Source organism: Leptonychotes weddellii, chromosome 6 (genome assembly GCF_054177405.1).
Source record: "Leptonychotes weddellii isolate Sample4059 chromosome 6, ASM5417740v2, whole genome shotgun sequence".
NCBI classification, from domain to species: domain Eukaryota; kingdom Metazoa; phylum Chordata; class Mammalia; order Carnivora; family Phocidae; genus Leptonychotes; species Leptonychotes weddellii.
The window spans coordinates 136,384,189-136,393,048 of record NC_138374.1 but is presented as its reverse complement, the minus strand read 5'-3'; the positions used below and the strand labels follow the sequence as shown (position 1 = coordinate 136,393,048).

Genomic DNA, 8,860 nt, shown 5'->3' with positions numbered 1-8,860 from the left:
ACTGGATAGCCAGATGCAAAAACTAAATAAAATAAATAAATAAATAAAGTTGGAGCCCTCCCTCATATCATATGCAAAAACTAACTCAGAATGGATCAAAGAACTAAAGTTCTTAAAATTAAAACTTCTGTGCTCCAAAGGACACTATCAAGAAATTCAAAGACAGGGACACTTGGGTGGCTCAGTTGGTTAAGCATCTGCCTTTGGCTCAGGTCTTGATCCCAGCATCCTGGGATCGAGTCCTGCATCAGGCTCCCTACTCAGCGGGGAGCCTGCTTCTCCCTCTGCCTGCCACTCCCCCTGCTTGTGCTCGCTCTCTCTCCCTGACAAATAAATAAATAAATAAATAAATAAATAAATAAATAAATAAATAAATAATTTTTAAAAATTCAAAGAATCAGGGCGCCTGGGTGGCTCAGTTGGTTAAGCGACTGCCTTCGGCTCAGGTCATGATCCTGGAGTCCCTGGATCGAGTCCTGCATCGGGCTCCCTGCTCGGCAGGGAGTCTGCTTCTCCCTCTGACCCTCCCCCCTCTCATGTGCTCTCTCTCATTCTCTCTCTCTCAGATAAATAAATAAAAAAAAATCTTTAAAAAAAAAATTCAAAGAATCACAGAATAGGAGAAAATATTTGCAAATCATATGTCTGATAAGGCTCTAATATCCGGAATATATAAAGAACTCTTACAAGTCAACAATAAAAAGACAACACAATTTAAAAATGGACAGAAGAGGGGTGCCTGGGTGGCTCAGTCTGTTAAGCGGCTGCCTTTGGCTCAGGTCATGATCCTGGGGTCTTGGGATCGAGCCGCACATCCGGCTCCCTGCTCAGCGGAGAGCCTGTTTCTCCCTCTCCATCTGCCTGCCACTCTGCCTACTCGTGCTCTCTCTCTCTCTCTCCCTGTCAAATAAATAAATAAAATCTTTAAAAAAAATAAAAATGGACAGAAGATTTGAAAACACATTTCTCCAAAGATCTACAAATGGCAAATAAGCTGATGAAAAGATGCCCAACCTTATTAGTCACCAGGGAAATGCAAATGAAAACCACAATGGGACAGCATTTCACACCTACTAGGATAACTGTAATTTTTTTTTTATAGGGTAATAGCACATGTTGGAGAGGATGTGGAGAAACTGGAACACTCATGTCTTGCTGGTGGGAATGTAAAATGGAGCAGCTGTCTTGAAAAACAGTTTGAAAGTTCCTGAGAAAGTTAAATATAGAATTACCATAGGACTCAGGGATCCCACTCCTGGGTATGTGCCCAAAGAGAACTGAAAACAAAACTTGTATGTTAATAGAAGCATTATTTATAATACTGAAACAGTGGAAACAACCCAAATGTCTATCAACTGAGGAATGGATAAAAGAAACACAGTAGACCCACAAAATGGAATATTACTTGGCCATCTAAAGGAGTGGAGCACTGGGACACTCCACAACATGGAGAAAACTTGGAAACATGTCAAATTTAAAGAACCAGAGACAAAGGCCACATACATGCCATGTCCAGAATAGGCAAATCCATAGACACAGTTCAGTTTGGGAGGGGGCGATGGGGAGTGGCTGATACGGGTACAGGGCTTCTTTTTGGATTGATGAATTGTTCTGGAATTAGTGGTGGCAGTTAAATTCATGAATATCCTAAAAATGACTGAGTTGTACTTTAAAAGGTGAATTTTATGATATGTGAATTTTATCTTTAAAAAATGCATAGGCACACTAGAGCAAGGAAGAACACTAACCTGTTACGTGCAGTGAATCCTAGGTAAAGGGATTACAGGTAAGCCTTTCCTCCTCTTTGTACCTTTCCCCTGAGTTTCAAAAAAAAAATTAAGATCCATTTATTTATTTGAGAGAGAGAGAACATGAGCTGGAGGGGCAAAGGGAGAGGGAGAGAGACTCTGAAGCCGACTCCGCACTGAGCGCGGAGCCCAACGCGGGGCTGGATCCCAGGACCCTGAGATCGTGACCTCAGCCGAAACCAAGAGTTTGAGGCTTAACCACCTGAGCCACCCAGGCGCCCTCAGTTTTTCTGCAATGAGCGTATATTATTTTATCAGGAAAAAGAATAAAACAGCAAATGTGTACAACTCAGAGTGAGTGCTGAGGGACTGGGAGTGGAGAAGAGGAGAGATATTATCCGCCGCAGAAGTGCAGGAGGAAATGAGCGCCGCCCGGGGATTACCAACTCCAACTCCTTTCCGGGTTTCTGGGGTGGAATTAAATGCTCCAGGTGCCAGGTTCACTTTCCGTGAGGGGTTTAAATCCCGGGGGGCTTCTCACAATCACACGGCGGCGCCAACAAGGCCTGTGGCTCGGGGACCGCCGGGTCGCTCCTGTCCCTCCGGGTCGCTCCTGTCCCTCCGCCTCTTGCCGGGTCTGTTTTTCTGCTGGTGAAACGTGACGCTGCGCGCGCAGAACTAGCTTGTGGTCGCACCTACAACGTGGGATTTTTTTTTTTTTTCTAGATTTTATTTATTTATTTGACAGAAAGAGAGAAAGCACACAATCAGGGTGAGTGGGAGAGGGAGAAGCAGGCTTCCCGCGGAGCAGGGAGCCCGATGCGGGGCTCGATCCCAGGACCCTGGGATCATCACCTGAGCCGAAGGCAGACGCTTAACCATCTGAGCCACCCAGGCGCCCCCAACGTGGGATTTTTAAGAGCCTGTGTCAGAAGCACTAGTCACCGAACAGACTACTTTTCTTTCCGTGTAGAGAAGAAGGGGTCCTGCTCTCAGACTGTTTCTGAGACCGATTCTACTTCCCGATCCTCCGCCTAGGCCGCCGCTGGCTTTTCCGCTTCGTTGACGGAGTTCACGGTAATAAAAATACTACAACCCTTTGGGTGCGGTATTTAGAATGGTGGTTTACGGTTTAACTAACATCCTCCTATGATCGTCACCGAGATCCCACGTCCTATGTAGTTGTCCCTATTCGTAGGGACGCCCACCGCGGGCCCCACGGCGCACAGCGGGGACGGATGCGGGGAACGGGTGCGGGGACTGGTGCGGGGACGGATGTGCGGGACCGGTGCGGGGACGGGTGCGCGGACGGGTGCGGGGACGGCTGTGGGGGACCGGTGCGGGGACGGATGCGGGGAACGGGTGCGGGGACGGATGTGCGGGACCGGTGCGGGGACGGGTGCGCGGACGGATGTGGGGGACCGGTGCGGGGACCGGTGTGGGGACGGGTGCGCGGACGGGTGCGGGGACGGCTGTGGGGGACGGGTGCGGGGAACGGGTGCGGGGACGGATGTGCGGGACGGGTGCGCGGACGGGTGCGGGGACGACTGTGGGGGACGGGTGCGGGGATGGATGCGGGGAACGGGTGCGGGGACGGATGTGCGGGACCGATGCGGGGACGGGTGCGCGGACGGATGTGGGGGACCGGTGCGGGGACGGATGCGGGGACGCGGTCCCAGCTACGGCCCGTGTGCGGGTTCGGCCCACCCCACGCGTGTTCCTCTGAGGCTCCGTCGCCACCTGCGCTTGCTGCCCCCCTCCGCTCCCTTCCGGGTCAAGGCCTGAGCCTCAGTCTCTGTCCCTCCAGCGCTTGTGTCCGCCTCTCTCCGGCCTCAGTGTCCCCCTTGAAGGGGCTTGGAGCCCGCGGGTGGGGATGCTGGCCGCGGGCGTGGGGCGGGGAGAGCGGGCGGAGGGTGGGCGGCAGGGGGCCCGCTGCCCCCCGCAGCTCTCCGGCCACCTCTGGAGTCACCCTGGAGGAGGACAGTCCTCAGGGTAGCAGACGCGTCCATTTGGGTTGCTTCTTTTCTATCTTTAAAGTGCAGTACTTGCGGACACGTCAGTAGAATCGCCGTGGGACCGTCTCTGCACCGACGCGAGTGGAGGCGGAGGAGCGCGCTCGAAGGAACCGCCAGGACCCCGGACTCGCCTTTCTCCACGCACCTGCCGCCCCGGAACCCGAGAAAGAGGCTTCGAGAGGTCGGGACTCCGCGCCCTCCGAACTAGAGCCCAGCGGAGCACGGGAGGGCTGCCCGGGGTTCCCGCAGCCCCGCGCGGGCCTCTCTGAGCAGCAGCCTCAGCCCCGCCCCGCGCCCCCTGCTGGGCCTCGGGCGCATTGCACGTCACCGCCGCAGTCAAGGCTCCAAACTTCGCGCACGTTATAAGGTTCTTTTCCTTTCCTTTCCTTTTTTTTTTTTTTTTTTTTAAGATTTTTATTTATTCATTTGACGGACAGCGAGAGAGGGAGCACAAGCAGGGGGAGTGGGAGAGGGAGAAGCACAATCCCGGCAGAGCAGGGAGCCCGATGCGGGGCTTGATCCCAGGATCCCGGGATTGTGACCCGAGCCTAAGGTGGGCGCTTAACCAACCGTGCCACCCGTTTTTTGTAGCCCCCCCCAAGATGTCTAACTAGTTGTCCCAACCTCTGGCACCCTGAATATCCCACAACAGGCATCTGGTTACCTAAGGTGCTTGGAAGTCAGACTCGGGAATGCTATGCAGATGCAGGAGGGAATGAGCAAGCTGTACATCATGTGCTCACGGGACAGAGGCTCACCACATATTATTAGGTGAGAAGAGCAAAGTAGGGAACAGCTTGTATGATATGATCTCCGTTGGATTAAAAAAGAACATGGGGCGCCTGGGTGGCTCAGTCAGTTAAGCATAAGATTCTTGATTTCAGCTCAGGTCATGATCTTAGGGTGCCCTAAGATGCCCTAAGGACCCCTGCTCCCAACCATGCCCTCAGAATAGAGATGGTTGATGAACCTGCACGTTGGCCCGCTTGAGATGAGGACAAGGTGACCCCCCCCCATTCCATTCCTTTGAGACTTTGCAGAGCCAGGAGGAAGCTGCCCACATAGCCAGCCAATGCCTCCCTCTGGACATGTTCAGTTCCAGTTTTGAGGTCCTGGACAGTCCTGAAGTGGGCACTGTGACGCCCACTTCTCAGGAGCCCCAAGTAAAGGGGCTGGAGTGAAGGCCAGGAGACGGAGCTCTGTCCAGGACCTCCAGGCAGGGCAGGGCCCCCCCAGATGAGGTACAGTCTCCTGCCGAGGCTCCACAGGGCATCTGAGGCAGGGGGTGAGTCCTGATGCTCCGCACAGAGACGGAAATAGAGGGAGTGAGAGGGAGCGGTCCTGAGTGGAAAACGTGCCTTCCCTAAAGGCTGACTTTCCCCGCTCCACCCCCACATCCTCCTGCAGTGACGCTGGGATCCAGCCCCACAGGGCACCTCAGCCTGGGCCAGAAAGTAGCATGGCCTGGGGCTTCCAGGGAGGAGGAGAAGGTGAGGGACCTCTGCCTCGGGGAGGCAGGGAGGTGGCTGAGTCAGCTGTGTGTGAACTTCATGAGAAGGAGAGGAGGCCCTGCCAGTCACCCTCAGCCTCTCCCTGCAACCCCCTAAAGTGCCATCTTGCCAACGCTCCCCATCCCTCACGCAAAATCCCGATAGTAAACTGGGACCAGCTTGCCATCGGCAGGGATCAAGAAGGTGGGTCAGCTGACGCTGCCTGGAGGCCGAGTCTGGGTGCTAGAGGAAGAGAAGTCAGGACTCCATGCTTGGACCAGATCATCCCCGTACCCCCCCCACCCCCCATCTCAGTTGGTAGAGGCAGTGGCAAAGACCTCCACTCAGGAGGGCAAGCCCAGCACCTGCCCTCCTGCTGAACTGAGTCTGGTGGCGGGGGTGGGGGGGGAACCAAAGCGCCCTTGAGCAAGGTGAGTGCCGTCTGGCTGTCCAACACACATTTATTCCTGGTCCTGGTCTGGTCCTTCCCCACTCCGTCCTCTCAGGGTCCTTTCTGCCTCCATCAAAGAGCTCCAGGCCTTCCTCCCTGCCACACTCAGCCTTTTATCAGTTCACATACCTGTGGCTTCCAAACCCCCATTCAGAAGTGATCTGGGGAGAAAGGAGGGTGGGAGTGAGCCCGGGGTGGTGGCAGAGCCTCTGTGTCCCCCTCTCTGCGGGAGGCTGTTTGTCTGAGTTGGGTGGAGGCCAATGAGATGCACAGGATCAGGGTGTCCTGGCCCTGAGACAGGGGCTGTTTGTCTTCTCTGCTCTGGGAGGAGGAGGGACGGCCCAGGAACAGTGATGGAGGAGAGGGAAGACACTCCATCAAACCCCAGAGGAGCGCATGCAGGTGGGGTGGGCTCCCTGTTGTGAGATGTGGCCCTGGCGAAAAGCCCTGCAGCTCCCTGACTTGGAGAATCCGGGAGAGACAACGAAGAGGGATGAGCGGGAACCGCAGCAAGTCCCAGGCTTGATTCCACAGCTGCCTTCCTTGCTGGTTTGTCCCTCTCCCAGCCGGCGCCTCCTCTTCGTCAGGTGCCCGAAGAAGCTAGGTGTCCTGAGGTCCCATCCGGTTCCAAAAGCACATGATCTTAGTAATGCGAAGCTACTGATGTAGGGCTGCCGGGCGGAGAGAAATGAAGGCTGCGAGGCGATTGGAAGCTGGAACCGTTTCTAAATGGTTATTCCTGGAGGGAGTCCTCCTTCTGCACTGACAGCAAACAAAAAAGAAACAGGCTTATCCTGGGTGTTGAAATGTTCTGTATAAGGAGTACCTGGGTGGCTCAGCCAGTTAAGCATCTGACTGTTGGTTTCAGTTCAGGTCCTGATCTCATGGGTTGTGGGATCGAGCCCCGTGTGGGGCTCTGTGCTCAGTAGGGGTCTGCTTGAATATTCTCTCCCTCTGAGCCTTCCCCCACTCCTGCTCTCTCTCTCAAATAAATAAAAAAAATTTTTTTTTAAAGATTTTATTTATTTATTTGACAGAGAAAGACACAGCGAGAGAGGGAACACAAACGGGGAGTGGGAGAGGGAGAAGCAGACTCCCTGCCGAGCAGGGAGCCCGATGCGGGACTTGATCCCGGGACTCCAGGATCATGACCTGAGCCGAAGGCAGTCGCTTAACCAACTGAGCCACCCAGGCGCCCCAATAAAAATTCTTTTAAAAAAGAGTTTATTTATTTATCTGACAGAGAGAGAGAGAGAGAGAGAAAGCACAAGCAGGGGGGAGGGCCAGAGGGAGAAGCAGACTCCCGCTGCGCAGGGAGCCCAATGCGGGTGGATCCCAGGACCCTGGGATCATGACCTGAGCCGAAGGCAGACGCTTCACCGACTGAGCCACCAAGGTGCCCCAATAAAAAAATCTTTAGAAATGTTCCGTATGTTGATCTGGAGGTTAGTTCCACGGCGTGTACCATGTAAACGTTACTGAGCTGTCTGCGTAAGATCTGTGCCCCTTGCACGTACATGTACACTGTACCTCGACAGAAAGTTTTGAACAGTGAGCGTGGACTCCAGCAAGAGCTTAGACTCCAGGGGAGACTGTGGAGATGTGTGTTCCCACCCAGGGAGGTTAAGGACCTCCCTTTTCTTGAGAATTTACACTAAGAGGTGGTGGGACAAATGAGCTGACCTCTCTTTTGGAGAGCTTTCCAAAATCCTTCTCAGGAATTCCCATTTTCCTCCCAGGCACAGAGACCCCTCCTTGTTGCCAAGCTGCCTGCTGTCTCTCCCACTGCAATTCCAAGCACACACTCTGCCCTCCGCGGAGCCCGGCCATCCCTGGCCTCACACCAAATCTCTCCCGAGGCTTGAAGCTTGAGGATGGAAGGGGCCCCATTTCAACCTTCTCACCAACCAGGCCCCCCCCCGTTTTCCCTGGGGATGTCCATCCTGTTCAGAGCCTGCCCCCACCTAGGCCCTTTTTCCGGTGGTGTGTGCCAGCCGGTCCTGCATCCCACATCCCCAGCTGTTGACATTTCGTTGCCTTTGCCCACAGGATAAAGAAAGGGCCCCTGTTATTCAACAATAGGGGGAAAGACAGAGACAATGAGAAATTGTGCTTCCGATGGGGTGGGGCCAGAAAAGGAAAGGACAGACAGACGGACAGACAGGGGGCTGGACAGAAGGGGTCCAGTTTCTTGAAGCCGCTGGAGGTCCTGGAAGTCTGGTTCCCACCTTGAGAGCCTCTTCCCACAGGCAATGCACACCCAGGCTCCGGAGGAAAGAGGTGAGGACTCTGTGGGGCAAGGGGAGGGGGTGCTGCTTGGATGAGGCCCATGTGGAAACGCAGAGACCACGGGAGCCTGACCATGGGTCTGTGAGCTCATCCGCAGTCATCCTCACTTACAGCGGCCCAACGTCTTCATACCCACCGGTCCGTCTGCTCCTTCTCTGGGCCAAGAACATCTAGAAGAAGCGAGGCACCCCACCCTCCACATTCCTCCAGGTAATCTTTCCCCAGTGCCTCCTTCCCTCCATCCCCTCTGGGGTCCCCACCCCGGCCCCAAGCGCCACATCTTCCCCAGGCCCAGGACAGTGAGCAGTGCAGATGCAGTGCTGGGTCAGAGGCTGGACACCAGTCACTTAGCCTGGCTTGGTGGACTGACAGGTGGAAAAGTTTTCTCAGCGCCTTGGCTGCTTCTGTGAGCTCAGGGCAGAAGCCTCTCCTCAAAGGTGCAAAAGGAGAGACCCCACTGATCAGGTGCCCAAGTCCCAGGGCTCTAAGGTGCTTGGACCTGCCTGGGGCCCAGGCACCTCCTTCACTGGAACCTCTTCCTGGAGCAGGGCAAAAGGCAGCCAGTCCCTGTCGCTCCCATCTCTGTGAAGAGACCGGCTTCTAACAGGTAGGCACTGGGGGCTGTTGGCTTTCTCATTCTCTGCAAGGGCTACAAAGAGGGTATGTGTGTGTCTGCTTTGAAATGCAGAAATACAGCCCAGCGGTTAAGAAGGAGCTTGATTGAGCCTGCAGTCAAATCCGGGTTCAAATTCCAGCAAACCTTCCTCTTACTAGCTGTGGGACCTCACTCAAGTCTCCTATAATTTGTACAACTTTAAGCGGGAGTAAAAGGGACGCGTAATCATTCCCACCTCACGTCCTTGCTGA

At 54.5% G+C, this 8,860-nt stretch overlaps 1 long non-coding RNA gene across 1 annotated transcript; it reads left to right on the top strand.

The window, feature by feature from the left end:
- The first annotated feature begins 7,758 nt into the window (after positions 1-7,758).
- Positions 7,759-8,736, top strand: LOC145722081 (uncharacterized). The gene is made up of 3 exons (XR_014146110.1): positions 7,759-7,984; positions 8,107-8,203; positions 8,542-8,736. It is a non-coding gene; the product is annotated as an uncharacterized LOC145722081 (long non-coding RNA).
- Positions 8,737-8,860: the final 124 nt, after the last annotated feature.